Raw genomic sequence first — 19,045 nt, 5'->3', positions numbered from 1 at the left:
AGAAGGATCAAAAGATGATCCGAAACGTTCGTTTTTTTGTTATTATAATGTGTTTTTTAATAAACTAATATTGAAAAAAGAAAGAAGTGTTGTTGCTTCTCTGCGCTCCAACTATCGCGCGTTGACTCTTATGCCATTTTCTTTTTAATTCTTTTCATAATTATATCGATATACTTTTTGTATATTACTTCCATTATTATTTTATTATTAAATTATTAATAGAATATATTCAGAAATTTTTGTTTGTTTTTATAAATAAAACAAAATAAAATAACATGATAATAAAATAATATGAATGGTGTTAAATAACACGTTAACATTTATAAAAATTTATAAAAAAAATACTTTTACTAGTCATTTTATATAAAGTTTGGTTTAGTTTTTTTAAATATTTCTTAATTTTTGTCGTTTATGCAAGAACAATTAATTCTGAAAATTTCGGAATAATATTGGATCTCTTTCTCTCTTTTTTAGTTAGATTTCTTATAAAGATCGGTCTTGTGTTCAATATTTTATTTCTTCTATGTTCTTCTGTAGAAGGGTCTGGTGATAGATTTTTATGTTCGTACTGCAGCACACTCCGATCCCTTTGTTTCCCCCTTTTGCGCTTTTATATCGAATCCACTTACACCCTTACGTTGCAGTTCCCATTTGGATCGTAATTAATATTGCCATACAAGTAGCTGTATCGAAAAAGGATCGTGTAGATATTGGAGAATTATTGCACGGTAGAAAATAGTACTTCTGTTGTAATAGGATATAAATAACACAATAATTTTTTTTCACAATTGATGTGTTTCATCGAAAAAAGTATAGCGTAAATAACTGACAAAAAAAATGAAGTAGATGTAAAATTTCCAATTGTGAACAAATTTATATATTTCCCTTCGTTAAATAAAAAATTAAGGGTAGACTAATAATAATTATATATAAACGTCTTTTAAAATTACTTTAAAATTAATTTAAAACATCTTTCTAAAAATATAATAAAGAGAAAGAAACAAATTTTTATAAAGATAAATATTTTATACGTATTTTCTTCTTGACCTATTTCCTTTTCCTATTTTGCTAACATGATTAATATTTTTTATGTCTTTGGGTATAAGAGATAATGGTGAATTTACGTTTATACACATGGACGAATTCTTTACATTTGGAGCAAAACAGTGTATTTCGTATAGACGAAGAAAAACAATTTACTTGTCTAATATGTAGGTCCGTGCCCATAAATATTATTGCAAGGTTTTGGTAGGGTGACCATAACAGTTGCCATGGCGCTCTCAAAGATCTCTAGATATGATGCTTTCCAGTAAAATAACAGCCCTGCGGGCATCTCGGACTTCCCCGCCTCCCTCTTCTCCTCGGACTTCGATATTTTCTCCAGCGCCCCTAGATAGACTCCATGGTTCTGTGCAAATATGGCGATAACAAACTAAACAATTTCTTATATCATGCTAAAAAATATGATTGACAAGCATGAAAAATCAAAGTTGTAATTAAAATAAAAGCACAGAATACAAATGTTTAGTCACGCAAATTAAATGTTTAAATTTATTAATAAATTTAGAATGTAACTTTTTGAAAATATATAATTTATGTCAAAAGTAAAGTATTAATTTTCAACATGTCAGTTTATTATATCATATTCTTTTGTGAAATAATTATTCCATATGAAAATTACAATATATAAATAATTAATTCTTTTTAACATTTGAATGTGCATTTTAGTTTGAAAACATTAAAATTATGAAAATTTGTATTTTTATACATCTCTATAAGATGACGTTTGCAATATTTAATTAAAAATTAAAGAATCTACAATATTTAATTAAAAATTTTATTTACAAAGCAATTTTATCCCATGTAAACAAAACCATAAATAAATTATACATTATTAGTACAATATTAATTTAAATCATAAATTTAATAATAATAAATTTAACATTTAAGTGTTATTTTCGATTTTATTAAATTAATAATTTCTGTCTTCCTAAATAAACTGTGAATTAATCGACGATGCTTTGTTGTCGTCAATTTAACTCAGATTAACTTCGGAAGCCACAATCATTATTCTCTCAATGATCCAAAATTTCGATCATACGAAACAACCACAATTGCAACAGTGTCCTCGAGGACTTACTCAGGACAATATACTCGGATTAAGGAAGCGTCATTTTTTGCGCATCCCCTTGTAAATAATGATTATCCCGTTTATCCGGATGATCCACGCAGATTGTGAAATTACTATCTTGATTTTTATAATTCGCACGAGCAGTCGCTCAGCCACAGATTTGATTCATTTTAATAAGAAAACTCTTCGTTTTTGACAAAATCCTCGTATTTGATATATTGAAAATTAATAGGCTTTAAGATCCTAGAGGTAATAAAATCCTTTATTTATTAAATCAAGAATGCAATATTTTTTAAACATAAAAAACCTTAATAATTTCCATTATGACACAAGAAATGCGAAGAAGAATATAAAAATGATAAAAATGCTAATTCATGCAATTTTTTACTCTTTCACTTCTTTATCGGCGGATCAAACGTCGCAAAATCGCAATTCTCCATTTGTTTGAAAAATGAGCTTTTTTTATCGCAGCTCTAAATTGTTTATAACAAGCGTGAAATTTCGAGGTCGTCGGCGTATGGGTTCTGAACTGGTTCTGCAACCGCGACGAAATGGAAGTGGCCGGTGTGGCCAGATTGACGTGCACGATAGTGTCGCCGAGAGCGTTTGTCAGGACTTTACTGACCGTGTGAAGGGTTTCTTAAATGTGTTAGGATTTCGTAGATGAGCACGCATGAATTATGATGGCTTATATTTACCTCGAGACCGTAACAACGTGAATTTAGAGCTCAAATTTCAAAGAATTATTGCTTTTATATTTTTTATAATACAAGTTATTAAAATTTACCGTAAAGATTTTTCGATATTTCTAGGTGATTATTTAAGAAAAAAATTTACGTTTAAATAAAAGCGAATAGTACGTGCAAGAATGAAAGTTTATCTCTCGATATATGAGAAAATATAACGTGGCGAATAACACCATTAAAACGAACCTTCGTAATATTAAAGCTTTCGATGCGGCGGCTTATTCAACGTTCTATTTTTAGCAGAGCATTGTGAGAATCTCTAAAGCACCTCTGATGGCTCGTAACTCCGGCGAGAAGACGTTAATCCATCGATACCATTACGTGTGGTACTTTCCGTCGCGTCGATCAATCACGAAATCGCCCCACTGTCATGCGAATAAACACAGCACGGAACTGACGCGTTTCAATTATTTGTTATTACAAATCGCGCCGCCAACGAAATTACAATATCGCCCGACATTTTTATCCCGCCGTAAATAAATCTGATCGCACACGCGAATTACGCACCGTGTTTTCCCACTCTCCAATCGGATCTGTGTTGTAAAAAAAAGGTGCACGCATGCCAACCACGTCGTGCTATCATTTTTATCTATAAATCAAACGACCAAGCTTTGTGTCGAGTTTGGATTCGGCCTCGCACCGTAAAAATTGTCACAAATTCTATTGCTTCGTCGCTGTTGAAAAATTATAAGATGCTCGTAATTAATTAAGTTAATTTTTTACCACTACATGATATTCAGATCAATCTACTAATATGATAGGTTTTTCAAAAGTTACAAAATGCAAAGTATATGTTGCATTCTAATAATGTAATCTTACTTCAGAAAGAATTCTTTTATAAATGAAGATTTTTTTGTATTATGTGTGTCTTATGTATTTTTTAATTTAAATATTTATATAAATTTATATAAAGTTGGATTTATTACAAAATATTTTTATTTATAATATAAAATCATAACCATATCATTTATAAATACACAATAATATAAAAAATATCTTGCATCAAAGAATACTTTCCCCTATCAATTCCTATCTTTTCAGACATCCCTCTTTATATACTTACGTCACAATCGCTTCTCCCTGAACAAATCGTGACCAAATTTGGGCTTCATTTGTGGGAGTCTCTCGAATGTAAAAGAATTCGCTTTATTCGATAGCACGCATGACCATCATCCCTTGTTCGCTTGCGGCGCATGACCGACAGAAAAAATCTTGCCGCTGATCGCGATTGACTCGCGTCCATTAGATGATTGCCGAACGTGAGGAATTATTGTGGAAGAGTGTTGTATCGCGATGCTATCACGAGGAAACACAACGCCGATTCGCGATCGGATTCACGGCAGAGAGGGTTATTGCACAGAGAGGGTGCGTAAATACGTATTACGTTACCACCGATGTTTGTACATGCAAGGATATGAACAAACACGCACCGTGTGTATCCCAGATTGTCATTTATGAAATTAAATTTCATGGTCTGTGGTGTATCCGATTTGTCAAACCTTGCCGATGTAGTCTCTTCCCATCCCTATTGCTCGTACGGTCTGATCGACCTTGCGTGTCGATCGTTGATCATATAGTTTCAATCATATATTGACTTAGCACGATTCTGTTTCCCGACAGAATTATTGTACGTTTTATTAAACAGGATTTCCTTTTTTTATTAAAGAGAGACTGTTGAAAAGCATAAAATATTTATCAGAAATCTCAAATGCCCTAGAAAAGTTTTTATTTTTATAGTCAACGCTATTCAGGAAAGCTTTACAATAAGATTATTTATGCTCGGTAAAAAAGGAATCAGCTGTTTAACTCGAAATAATCTTGTAATAACTCTTTCCTTGTTTTTAATGATAACAAGATTAAAAATAAAATTATTAACATCGAAACGAGTTGAATAGCAGAGTAAAAAATATAAATTATACTCAGTTATTAAATATAAGTGAAATATTTGTCTTCAGAAAATGAATTAATTAAATAAATAAATTCCAGAAGTTTTGTCGTAGCAGAATTAAAAATTATTTTTATTTAAATTGCTGTGTCTTAATCATCTCTATTATCTCGTTAGATTTTACACGCTTTCACGAGAAACTTTAGAACTGTTGCAATTATGCCTCTCATGTATGATTGCAACATCATCTATAAGGAGAAAGAGGGTGAATACCCATGGTGCTAGTAGTTTCGAATGTACGACTCGACGGGAAGACGAAGAAGAGAGAAGGAAATACGCAGATGCGTACGCGACGCGTAATTAAATAAAAGGTCCATCAGTTATAGCGCTGTTTCGAAACCGACGCTAGACGTCGACGCGATAGAACACCCAAGGGAATCGCGATGCGTTCGTTGTATCAATCGAATGCACGCTCATGCATCATTCCCAGCATCATAAACGCGTAACGGACGAGTCATTGATTAGATAGTGGACGTGAATGACTCAGGGAATTGTTTGCTGCTTATTGCGAGCGGCGAAATATCCCTTGTCATGCAAGAAATATATTTGATAAATAATCTGTTCGCAAAAAAGAAGTCATTATTTCATTATTTTCATTAAATAAAATTATTATAATATATAGTTTTGCATTATTAAAAACGTCAAGTACATAAAATATCCGAATTTGTATTCAATAATAAAAGTTTAAAAAAAAATTAAGACGTACTTTTACTTTAATGAAATTGATAAAACAACGATACAATTATCAGTAAATAACTTATTCTTTAAAAATAACTTTGTACCATTTGTACCATTCTGTTTAAATAAATGACTTGAAGAATAAGATAAATCTTTGTTTTCAATTGACATTTTAATAAAAATAGCATGCGACTCCTTCAGTGTCGATCCAAGCTATTTGTTAGGGAAGCGAAGAGTTATCTCGCAGTTCGCGAAATGGTCCTTAAACAATGACACTGCGGCGTCTAAATAATGATCGTTGCATCGCGAGATCGAGAGCGATTCGTCGGTCGAGATCAGGTGTACCGAACGCGAAACTACCCCCCGGAAATGGATTGGATCGAATTCCAGAGGGTCCAAGGGTCGATTAGGGTGAAGCCAAACGGGAGATGCGAGAGATTTCTCGAGGAAGTGGAGAGACGTCGCCCGTCTATCTCGATTTACCGAGCATCTCTCTGTTGCTCTTCGGTCATTTTCTTCCACCCCCGTTTCGCCGGTGCGTTCAAGCAAGCATGTTCCACTTAACATTTCCATCGAATTCTTCCGCGCCATGAAGCACCGTATGAGCGTTTTTCGTCGCGTTTACACGACTCCCCATTCTCCGATGAAATTGATTGTTTCTTATAACGCATGACGCTCTAGGCTTATTGTTATTTTTTCATCTACAGAATTTTTAAAAACATAACATATTTTTCTTTAATAAAGATTTAATTACATATTATTGATTATAATATTTTATAATATTCTAGAGTTCAATTAATAAAAATTTTGTTATTCTTCTTATTAAATTTTCTCATATATATTTATCATATATTTTTATTAAAAGATTTCTCTAATTCTATAAATTGATTTAATTTCATTTGATATATAATTAGAATTCAATAATTTAGAAATGCATAAAGATTGAAAATATACAAATAAAATATAAATATATCTATGTTAAAAATTATTAAGCTTTATAAATCTAAAACTTTTGATATTCAAGAAAGTAAAACTTAAGAAAGTACACACAAATGCAAAAATGATAAAAATTTAGAAACATACATCCTCAAACATCCAAAAATGCAACAATCTCATCAATTCAAAGCTACAAAGACGATCGAGACAATTTCAACCGCCCCATGACTTTATTCGCGATCAAAGCGAATGCTACCATTATCTTTCGAGATGTCAAAATCAGTCTCTGTGTCTGGCTTCTACCGAGCGCTTTCTATCGAAATCAAGCGCTTGCCACGATCGAGTAGCAGCCGACCTGCAAGATGAAAGACGAGGGTGGGTCGAGGTTGGATATACTGCCGACGCGGGATAGTAAAGGAGGGGTAAGGGAGAAGAGAGAACGAAGCAGGTATAGGTAATGTACCAAAATTGCTTTACCGCCGGTCCATTTACGGAGATGAAAAGCACTCTCTGCCAAGTACACCGGTGGCCCCGGCCAAGGGCTCACGGCAGCCCAGAAGCGCCCCGTGTGCCCTTCCACCCTTACGACGTAGCCCCGACAAGAGAGAGAGAAAGCGGAGCCCTCTCCATTTCAGTTTGCAACCAACCCTTTCACCAATTTGGCGACATTGCCCGGCGTATAACTTTTGAACGTGGCACTACCGACTATGACGGCGATGGAGCGACGTGTAATAGATTACACGTAAGTGGACTGCTACACGAGTACACGTCGTGTAGAGTATGCGTTGTCGCGGTCGAAGGAAATCGCTAACGTAGTGCCGAAATTTGCGGCGAGCGTGTCAGAAGTGACTTCTCTTACGTATTTGCGACAAAATCATAATAGTTACAATTGCATTTATTACACATCACACATACATTGATTATAAAAAGATACAAGATTTATTTTCTGTATCATTTTTTTTCTGATTATCCTAATAATTTCTTCAACATCGATAAATGATATCAATATCAAGAATAAAAAAATTAAGTTATTGCAAAGATACACATACTTTTAATGATATTACTTGAGAGGATTTTTTTTACGAGAAACTCGAAAATATATATATTGTTTATAAAATTACTTTTTTAATACACTATAAATACTTGCACAGCTGTTTAATACAACGTTACGTATGCTGCACAAGTCTTTGTCGGAAATCTCTTAGAAACAGCGCGCACTTTCATTAAACAATCATCACATCGGAAAGCAATCAATTACTTGCGAGAATCTGCATCGAGGTTACGTTAGGTTATTGCGAAGCAACGCTAAGCCGCGTCCCAGTGCACAACGGCCGTTTGTCGTACGACAAAGTCGTTACGGAGATGCGCCTGCACCGGCGTCGCGACGAGGAGCAACTTTTGTGCGCGCACTTTGCGGCTTGAGAGAGGATAGAATGCCATTGTCACGAGGCGTCTCGTGGAAGGTAACGGCATTGTCCTCCGTCTACACTTTACTATACCTCTTTTCGCGCCTCCGATAACGCGAATCAAAGGAATTGAATTCCTCGCGAATCTTTTTCGAAACGAACTTTGCCGAACAAATGTTCGCAGATTTTTGTCCGATCACATTCTTCCTCTCCCTTTTCTAATCATTTCATTTTGACGCTGATCGCCACATCGAGTACACAACGACGGAAGCTTGTTAATTTTTAGTTCTGCTCCTATGAGGGATTATATATATAATATTACAGGATGTTCTAGATTAACTGTCTGTCCGTTCAACTACATACACTCTATGACAGAATTAAATTAATTTTCTTTTAACGAAAAATTTCATTACATCTATTTCAACGAATTTTGATTGGCCTCACTCAATCTATAAATTTTCAACGTATGTAGGTGAATAAATTGTAAACTTATTTTGAGTTAATCTTATTTTTTTATATGCATAAAATTGTTTCTTCAAATCACTTCTTCAAATGACTTTACGGTGGAAATTGCGTTCAATAGCTCTTTGTTATAAAGCAGTTTTATATTTTGATAATTTGATTATGATAAATTACATTTGTTACCCTCCATGCAGTCATAAAGCACTTTTATTTTGCATTTTTTTATATAGCATGTACGATAATGGAATCACTTTAAACATGTCGGCGTATTTAGTTATAATCGTATTGCGATTCGCAATCTACATGTTAAAAGCAGTTAATCGAGGCGTTTATTTTGAAAGTGGCATTAGTCAAATTTTGAATTACTAAATTTAAGCTACGTTACGGCACAAAGAGATGTAAAATATATACCCTTTTTCAATTAGATATTTAAAGTTTAAATTACGTCACTTTGAAAATGTTATCAATTACCTCGAAACATCACTACAGAATAAAATATAAAGTGTAATACATTACACTTTATATACTTATAAAGTGTAACTTGTGTTACAGTACTTACAAGTACTTGTGTACTTATAAGTACACAAGTACTTATAAGTACTTGTGTACTTATAAGTATATAAGTACACATTACTAACATCTTAGTAATGTGTACTAAGATAATTTAAAAGTACTATAGAAATCACAATTATTCTGTAAATAAATAAAGCATAAAATATAATAAAATTATTTTTTTTATAAAAAAATTGATTTCTTTAAATAATATTAAAAATTTTATAAATAGTAAAAGTTAACAAGTTGTTTTTATTATGAAACTTTTAATTTAATTTATGAGATTCTATCAAATAATTTATAATAAAAATCAGATCTGATTGATAAATTAGATGAGCATTTAATATATAATATAGAATATTCAATTTCCGAAACAAATAAACCTTAAATATATTCCCTTGGCGCGTTCTATATATTTTCATTAAACGATGGGATATAAATTTAATATCTACGCATCATTCCCTACGCCGAGTTCCTAACGGAGGGCCTCTTTCAAAGGGAACACTTCGGGGGCGGCATTGAGAAGGTGCGAGGGTGCGACAAAGTTTGTCGCAGCAATGAATGGCTATACAAACTCGCGGCGCCGTATCAACCCTTCGAGCGTAGGAGTAGGATAAACCTAATTTGAAGGGTCGCACGATTCGTTTTTGAAAGCCCGTTGGTCGCGCTCGCGGCCGATCGAATCCCTCGGGGATTCTGGTGACGACGGTCGTGCAACCAGTCGTGATTTTCGTTATCGAGAGCTCGCGCGCAACCAAGACAACGCCACTCGACGTCACAATGCCACCTCCGCGTTGCCCCCCCTCCCTTCCGCTCTTCCTCGTGACGCGAGAAAAGCATTTGATGCCTCTTTTGTGAAGTATTAAAATAAAAATTCACGCGGTATTTTGAGAGAATGAAACATCATCTCCCAATTTTCCGAGCTGTTTTTCTGTCGCACCATTAGTGTTATTATATGATTTATAAATATCATTTTTTTATCTACTTTTATCGATCAATTAAGATGCTACTTTTCCGATAATAAATTGTAAAATCAAATAACAAATGCCAAGAAATGCGATTTAATTTGCGTCTTTCTCTCATGATGATTCAGCAAAGATGGGCAATGCTGATTTAGTCGGTTGATTCGTGCAGATTTTTGTATAGAGGGTCACCCTGCGAGAGTAGCTCGTTGCTTTCCACTTTAAGGACTTCCCACATTGCCGTTCCGCATCTCCAAGCAGTCGTGAAGGTTCTCCGCTTACGCGAAATGTGGTTCTTTCATCATTCTCCAGGGATCGAACCTTTCTTTCAGGGTCTTCGTTTAAGGGTAGCCACGATTTTGCACTTTCCCGCACACATCGAGGGTAGCGACCGATACTTTTGCTTATGCCTCTTTAGGGAGCCGCACGCTTTTTGCATTCAGAATTTTCAGTCCGCCTTATCATTGTGTAAGTTAAAGTCTCAAGTTTATGATTCAATCAAATGACATTTCTGACCTGCGTCAAAAGTTTTAATTCTTTTTCTTACCTGCTATTAAAATTTTAATTTCTTATGTCTTAATTTTTTTATAAGTGCCAAATCGGTTGTTGAGCTGTTGCATCAATTATATTTTATAATCTTGAGATGGAGAAAAAAATATCCTCTTATCTGAATGCATAGTTTTTTGCATAGTGTTTGTTATTTCTTGTTTACAAAAATAAAAATTTAGGCTGTTTGAATCCCAAACTATTAAAATAATCATAAAAATATTTTTTTAATGTAAAATTTTAATAAAATATAATTCAAGATCTTTAATTTTAATAAGATATAATTATTTCTGTTGATGTGAGAAAATTATTCGTTTTTAAAATGCTTTATTGCGCGCAGACAAATTTTTATTGCCTCTTTCCAGGTTTTTTAATTTCTTTTATTCTGTTCATGTGTATATTTGTAACTGTATATAAGATATAAGTGAAGCAATTAATTCCCCCTTTTCGGCTGAAGTAACAATCGTTTTCAAGAGGCGTAACAAAAGACAGTGAGAATCGGTAGAAATCTTGCTCTGATAGCTTTATTGCGTGATAGAGATTTAAAGATTAATTCGCGGTATCCTCATGGTAATCGACGATAGGAGGGCGAGAGAGGATTGAGAAAGGGAGGGTAATCGGTCACGCAACCAGAGATCAGAACTTTCTCTCTCTTTCTCTCTCTTTCTGCCAGCGAGGAAATAAATGAACTAATACGAGAAAGGGGTTGAAAGCGATCGAAATAGTCGGCGGGACCTCCGACGCACATTTGATGAAAAGGGTTTATGGCGCGGACAGAAATCCCGCAGACAATAGCCGAATTAATTCCTTAAGATCTAATCGGCCTGTAATGATCCTGATCTTAGTCGACCGCTCGAGAGGGAATTAGCCGTAGTGTTCCGAGTTGCGGAGATCACTGGCGTTCGCGTCGCGTAATTAACGACAGTTTGATCGATGATTTAAGGATCTCCAAGTACAAAGCGGAACCTTCTGTCCCTTTGTCCGAAAACGACAGTCTGATTTCATCCCCTACGTCTTGTGGAATTCAAGATTCAGGTATTTCATTGTAATAAACGATCGCATTGTCATGCGTTACAGATAGGGCTAAAATATCATTAGATATTTTTACGTTGAATAAAAATACGCTTTTATGAGTGAATTTAATTTATTGCTTAATTAAATATCCGAAATTAAATTATGAATAAAACTCCTCTTAAAAAAGAAATCTAATTTTTCATTTCAATATTAAATGTGATACTATATTATTATGTATGATCCATCGTAATTATATTTTTGATATATAATTTTATACCATATTTTTCTCTAGAAGATGTACGTATATAATAAATATATTGCATAATAAAATTTTTACATGAAAACATAATTGATAGGAAATTAATGAATAAAATAATTGAAATAAAATTGTTATAATTATATCGAAGCATTAAAATTACTATAATTATTATAATTATTAAAGAATTAAAATGCTATCTTCCTAAGTAAAATATCGTAAAGCTAAAATGTGTAGCGTGTTCCAATAACACCCTAGATCGTTCGACTTTTGCATGCCTCGTCATCACCTCACTTCACCGAGATGCTCTCGCGTGGATCCTTTCACGGAAAGCAGGCTCATTTGGCTTGACGTTGCACGACTGGTGCGAGCAAAATACACGAGAAGCCGCGATAACCCGCGGCGACAGGGCACGGCGATTAGTGTGCTAAGAGTTTCCCCCTCCCCCCTTTTCCAGACCGTCTTCTTTCCCACTTTCGAAGAAAGAAGGAAGTTAATACGGATCCTCTCGTATCCCGCAGTCCTATCTTGTCTTATCTCGTCCCTTATGGCCTGGTGCCCGTGGCCACGGCGGGACGTATCATCTTACTACATGGCTTCAGGCAAAGGCCGGCTAAAAGAGCTTGGGGGGAAAAAATAATAACGAAGGTAAGAAGACAGCTGTTTCTCGATGCACCCAGTTACATAGAATCACATATCAAGTTATTTGATTCTCAGTTCCGTTTGTTTCCATCAAACAAATAAAACACCCCCCCTTCTATACAATAAGAAATAATATAAAATAATACAATATAAAATAATATAATAAATAAATAAGAATATAATAAGAATATAAAATAATATAATAAATAATAAGAATATAAAATATGAATAATAATAATAATATAAATATAGATATAAATACGCATTTTTATCTATATCTATCTAATAATTTTATGCTTATAATTTAAACAAAGACTTTCATTATTATTTTGATCTTATACATTTATCATTATTTTTCATTATAATCATAGCTTTTTAAAATCATAACTCAATTTATATTTTTTGGAAAAAATATTGTTCGTGTAAGACTTCTTAATCCATATCAATAATTAATAAGCTCTCTGTATGTGTGTATCATTAATTATCATGTAGCCTGTATAGTAGCAGTTTATTCGTGCAAGTGGGCGTACATCTAATTTTAATCTCCCTTGCCCATGCAAGAGTTCTTATATTACAAATGGTAACTCGGATTAGCATCCCCGCGCCATTTTTTACATTGCAAGAAATTATAGCGTGCTAGCCATCTGATGTACAATACAAAATCTACAGTATTTCTTCCATGTATTTTTAAATCTGCTATGTTAGCAATATTTGAATCGTGATCTTTTCAACTATTTTTCTTGGAGGGAAGATAGGCGGATCGCGAAAATTTGCAAAGCAATGAAACATGCACATTAAATATGCATGCATCGAATGCGATTAAAGACTGCAATATACTCGCAACGATATATTTACGCCGATATTTTTGTCATGTCATTACGCACGTACATAAACATGCACGCACAAAATGAATCGAAAATACGCGTCACGCGTTTTTTTTTCGCGCTAAAAGCGGCCTCGATCGCGGTGCGCGAGTCCCTAAATTCGATTTAGCGTTGTTCGTCTTCACGAAACCTTCGCGAAAAAAGAATGTCGTAAACCATGTGAGTTGGCACTTAGGCTTTATTGGCGGAACTTAAGGTTTCATTGCTATCAAACGAGTAGAGCACGCGTTCACGTTCTCGCGAGCGTGCGAGCGAGCTAGTGCGCGCCCGCATCACTTTAACCGGTATGAAACGTGTCGGTTTATGATCATTTTTATGGCCGCTGATTACCAGGTACACTAAATAACCATCGCGCCCGATCGTTCCTTCTATCGTAACCGGATCGGGACGATCGGCCACAATGCGAATGTGATATATCCGCGCGTGAGCGAGTATTCCGCGCGCCACGTGTGTGCCTCGATAAATTATCGAGGTTTAAACGCTTTGTAAAATATAATCTTGATGGATAATGATACAAATTTGCGAAATTCTTGTTATTTGAATCAATTAAATAAAATGTTGATAATTTTCTGTTTTTTTTTTTATTATTAAAGTATCATTTAATAAAGAAAAATATCGAACATATCACAAACATAGAAACATATTTCAAGCAAATATTGACCAGTTATATTCATCTTTAATAATTATTTTGCAATTATATTATAAATGCAATTTTTTTATCTACGAACATTTAAAACGTAGACATTTCAGTTTAAAAAATGTAAAATAAATCCTCTTAATAATACAACGACATATCTTTAAGAAATCTCTAGGAGAAAAAATCTTCCGATGGAAGAAAATTTCTGAGCTTTCATAAAATAAGCATCTATAACTCTTGCAAGTCTTTAGAAGTCTTATAAAGGCATTAAATTATAAAGCCCTCTCCCGTATGCACATCCTTAAGCAATCTTCCGAACGTATCTGCTGAAAAAATAAATGCGCCGTACAATCGAGAGCGTCAAACGACATGTTGGCATTGATAAATCGCCGCTAATTATGAAATTCTCGTCTGCCCTCATCGACGCCTCCGGACTGGACGAGCCGTCGCGCCGCATCGGCGTCGTAAAACGGGGGCGCTATTAGTTTCGATCGGATCGCACACGGCCGGGCTTCCACGTTTTTTATCTAAAATATCTGCGACTCGCCGAGAGGACGCGTCGCGGCGACCGTGATGCACTTGGGCCGCAAGCGCAGCGAGGCGGTCCGGTCGCTGCGACTGCACTGCAATTAAATGCGCGCGCGCGTAGCCGAACGCATCGCGCGGCAGATTTATGCGTCACTGCCGGCTACACGTCCTCCTCCTCCTCCTCCTCCCATCATCTTCTTCTCGTTCCGGGCCCTTCCGGCCCCTCCGTGGCGCGGCTTGTCCGCCCTCCCTTCTCGTGTCCCGCAGGAGAGGAGAGCGGAGGAGCCGGAGCGATCGTCGCGTATCTCAATCCCGGAGGAGGTGGACGCGCCTGTGCTTTGATTAAGTATTACGCACGATTAACCGAATGCCGTGCCCGGAAGCGACGCGATTCCTGCCTGCCCTCTCTTTTGATCGCTAAAGACACCCTTCATTCTATGTCGCATCCTTACCTTCCTAAGCATTTTTTCGTCTTGTACCGGTTCTGTGTATCTGTGTATCTATGTAACAATAGTATTAATTGCTATACAGATTTTATAAGTTTTATACATATATGTATATATATATATATATATATATATATATATATATATATATATATATATATAATATTGTGTAATATGCGGTATTATTATATTCTATTTACCTATATTTATTTATTTATTTATCTATCTACTTTCTTTTTATATTATAATTTATTTAATTTATTTTATATTATAATTTATATCTTTTTATAATTATTCTATCTTTTATATATAGTTATATTTATTTACATTTATATAAAAATATTTATACGATAATATAAATGATACATAGATATAAATGTAATTAATAATTACGTGTAATAATATAATAATATATAAGCAGGTGGATTGCGCGTTATACATACAATGCATCTAAAAAGTTTAACTGATTTCCGCGAAATCAGAAGTTTCTCCATCCATGCAATTACGATTCTAACTTCATATCACCGGGGCTAATGTTTTTCAATATAAAACTTTCGAGCTATCCTTTCGGTTTTGATTACATTCCGTTGCAACCTTTATACTAGCGGTGACGACGCTTGGCATATAATTTCCAACCGCGAAAACAGCAAACTCGTCGCAATTTCGCTTCGAGTCTCGCTAAAAACACCAATCGCGATTGTACAATTGTGAGACGACATCCGGGATGAGAATGCGAACAGAGTCGCTCTTTTTGTCGCGGAAGCATTTGACCTCATATCACCGATCGGATAAGAAATCGTCGCGGCGCTTCCCGAACTTCTCCAATAATACTTTCGGGTCGCCGCGCCGCACTCTCGCTCCGAAAAAATCCCCTTTGTGTTCAATACGAGTCGATGCAGCTATCGCAAGTGGACACCACGCGTCCCGAGGAAGTGAATCGCTTATTCGTTCTCCCGCTCCCTATTTCGTGGGGCCATTGTCAGCGAGATGAGAAAATAACGCCGCAGATATCCTGAGCGATCGACACCGTCTACTGCTATTTAAAAGGAAATAAAAAGTTTCCTCGTTCACCGAACCACCCTCGCTGACTATATCTGCATATCCGACATAAAAACGAACTGGCGCGAGCAGTATTCTCCCTCGTTTTCTGTCGGCAATCCTATTTACGACGTTGCTGAATGCATCGCGATACGTAAAATTAAAACAAAATTCTAAAGAGTTATCTTGAATGTTGGAATGCAAAGTTTTCCTTTCTGCAAGAATAATGCGGAGAAAAATTGTTTGTTGAAATATAATTTTGTAAAATATTATTCTATACACACTTCAGCTTATTAGCTTTATCTAAGAAATTAATCAATGAGTTTTCAGCGTTGTGGAAAATAATTTAATTGCGAGCGCAGTTTCATCAGTTGTGAGTTACTTTTAATTTTCGTTGAGGAGCATTTTTCACGCTTCGACAAATCATGAATACGCGGAGTTGAATTTATTCCGTAACGATTCCTTCCTGCGGAAGGAACTTCCCGTTGCTCGAGAAATTTTACAAATGCAATTCTCGGCGGACCGACAATGGTAATGCACCGGCGCATGGTTGCATCAAGTATAGCGACGATGCAGCTCGCGTGATCCCGTGAGCACACGTGGAAGCGAGTTCATAAATACATAACGCTTTTAAATCCCTTTTAAATTCCATTTAAACGCTATGGATGTACGTATACGTCTTGTTTAAAATTCCATTTTAAAGAATCAGTTACACTGTCTTTGACACATGATTTAAAAACGATGTTAAGTCATTCTTATGTCATTTTTAAAGTATCAGTTATTGTGTGAAAAATATTTTTCAATACAATAAATTACATGTATCTATACGCGCGTGAACATAAATTGCATTTGCTGTTATAATAGAATAATTTTTACTTAAATGAATGTAAAGATCAATTCTAAGGTAAACATTCCATCAAAATAATAAACATTCCATTGTATATTTTCATGCGCGTTTCTCTCTCTCTGTATATTTATCACTATTTATTTTCCAAATATTCTAAATGCAAAAATTCTTTGTACATTGGAATTCACAAAAAAATATGACACGGAATCTCTCGAGTTCTATTAAATATAAAACTATGAGAGCTTCAGTGAGAAATTCCACTTGCAATTTTCACGCGAAGACGCAACGCACAATGAAATGCACTTCACACGAGAGGCCCCGTGGATTGCGTCTACTAGAATAAATGCCACGTATTAAGGACAAAGTGTTTAAGGACAGAGAATTCGCGAGCTCGATCGTTCTACGCAAACGACTTTAACCCACTCGGAGATAATTCTCTTCCGACGCTGCCGGTTCTTCCGCTAATGAAGCGCACTTCTTTCGATGATTTAAAGTCAATTTACTGAGAGCGTTATCACGCTCCGGCAGTTACCATTTAGCGCTATTTAAGCGCGAATTTCAAGAAATTTATGACGTTACAAGAACGTTACATTATTTAATAAACGTAATGGAGGCGAGAGGTCGCCTTTGCACGGAATAATACACACACGAATAAAAAGTCAAGGAACTAAAAGACGTAAGAGGTACGACTGAAGGTAAAACTGAAGATAATTAATTGTAAAACGAGAGATTTCTAAGCAGAAATTTTTTTTTTCTTTTCTACTACGATTATTCTGGTAAATAAAATATTTCAATCAAATTCTGCCATCAATTTTTTGATATTCTTCCTATATATTGATCTTCATATTTTGGCCATTTTTTCATTAGTGTGCTTTTTGAAAACTAGGTTTTAATAAAAATGAACTACTGAAATAAACACTTTTTCTTAGGTGGTCCAATTTAGGCACATACATCCATGACCCTATATGTTAGGTGCACTGGGCGGGGCGCACTAAATCTCGCTAGAGTGAGACGCGATGTGCTTTCGGGGGATCGATATTATCAGCGATCCGGGGACGAGAACGAGAAGGGGGTGGAGAGGCATGAATTACCGTGATGTCGTTTGCGACTCGGACTGCACTTACGTGCGGCGCGCGAAAACGAGTCGGGCGAGAATGGTGCATACGATTTCAGCCGGTCCATTACTTCTGCTACGATGCGCTTCTCCGAGGGAAGACGCGGTCTTCCTTCTCTCCCGGTCCTGATCCCTTCTGAAACGACGCGCGTTTCTTTCTGCGCTCGGCCTATCGGGTGGTGGCTTCGTATTCGGTGATAAACATCGACTACGTGCCAAATGTGCACGCTCGCGGCTCCTCGAGATAGCGTGTAAATTGCATCTCCGTCATTTTCTCTCCTACTTTCTCTGTCTTGAGTCCCGTTCGCGTAAAATGTCGATCGCTCTGATTAATTTCCGTATGATTTCTCGAATCGTCAATTTAACAGAGTTTTATAGATCGTATTAACTCCGAAAAAATGCAATGAACTATAAACTTATTAAAATCTTTATTATTTCGAGTCGCAAAACACATTTCGAATTAATATTATCCTATCTTAGAATGTGTCAAGCTGTTTCAGAAAATAAAAAAAAGATTAAGTGAAATGCAACAATGTTTTTCTGCATGTCATGTACATGTTGGCATAAAGAATGCAAATGAGGAAATTTAAATTTCTAATGAATGTCAGCTGATTAATTGTAATTAATTGAATATTAATGTTAAATATGAATTTTATAAAGAATGAAAAGGAATACGGTATTAATATTTCCATAAGTAAATGGTCAGAACTGAAGATGTATAAAATATTGAGAGATCGAAAAAAGTATTTTTAATGCAAGTATTTTGTCTAGACGAAAAATAATGACAGAAATTAAAGTATTTTTCAAGGAACACCTTACATATTGAGTCCACGATTCCGCATCGTTAATGCGCGAGATGCTGCATAAAAATGCAGTTCGAGAAAAATACCGATTCAAATAAAAGGAGCGTTTACAGCGACCTACTTTTTGTTCGTGTCTCCATTTTTCGTGTGCAGAACCGCCCTCCCGCCTTGTTTCTTCCCTCTCTCCCTCTCACACCCCGCAAATCTCGTATCCTATCTTATATCCTGACTTTCTCTCAAAAGAAATAACTGCAGTCGTACAATGCATCTCCTCGAGGTGCTACACATTCGCCAACAACACGACACAAACAGAAATAAAAACACGCTAAACGTGAAAGAGAGAAAAAGAAAACTCTCCCGCGTCTTCGGCAAACATTTGCGCGCTTCCTGATACAGAAGTTTTTCTCAGAAGCTTGCGAATCGCAAGACAGTTAAGCTTCCTCGATTAATGCACAATGTCTTTTTCAAAACA

The 19,045-nt window shown here is 35.5% G+C and overlaps 2 long non-coding RNA genes across 2 annotated transcripts in view; both read right to left on the bottom strand.

Annotated features, from left to right (window-relative positions):
* The window catches only part of LOC145969325 (uncharacterized), a 253,025-nt gene that overhangs the window by 208,277 nt on the left and 25,703 nt on the right, over window positions 1-19,045 (bottom strand). The window lies entirely within an intron of this gene.
* Window positions 357-3,239, bottom strand: LOC145968840 (uncharacterized). The gene is made up of 5 exons (XR_014437881.1): window positions 3,064-3,239; window positions 2,520-2,770; window positions 2,141-2,374; window positions 1,201-1,408; window positions 357-683 (listed from the first exon to the last, which is right to left on the bottom strand). It is a non-coding gene; the product is annotated as an uncharacterized LOC145968840 (long non-coding RNA).

Source organism: Camponotus vicinus, unplaced genomic scaffold (assembly GCF_025532165.1).
Source record: "Camponotus vicinus isolate PSW18456_S1 unplaced genomic scaffold, iyCamVici1.0 SCAF_3, whole genome shotgun sequence".
NCBI classification, from domain to species: domain Eukaryota; kingdom Metazoa; phylum Arthropoda; class Insecta; order Hymenoptera; family Formicidae; genus Camponotus; species Camponotus vicinus.
This window is presented reverse-complemented; position numbering and strand designations above follow the sequence as displayed.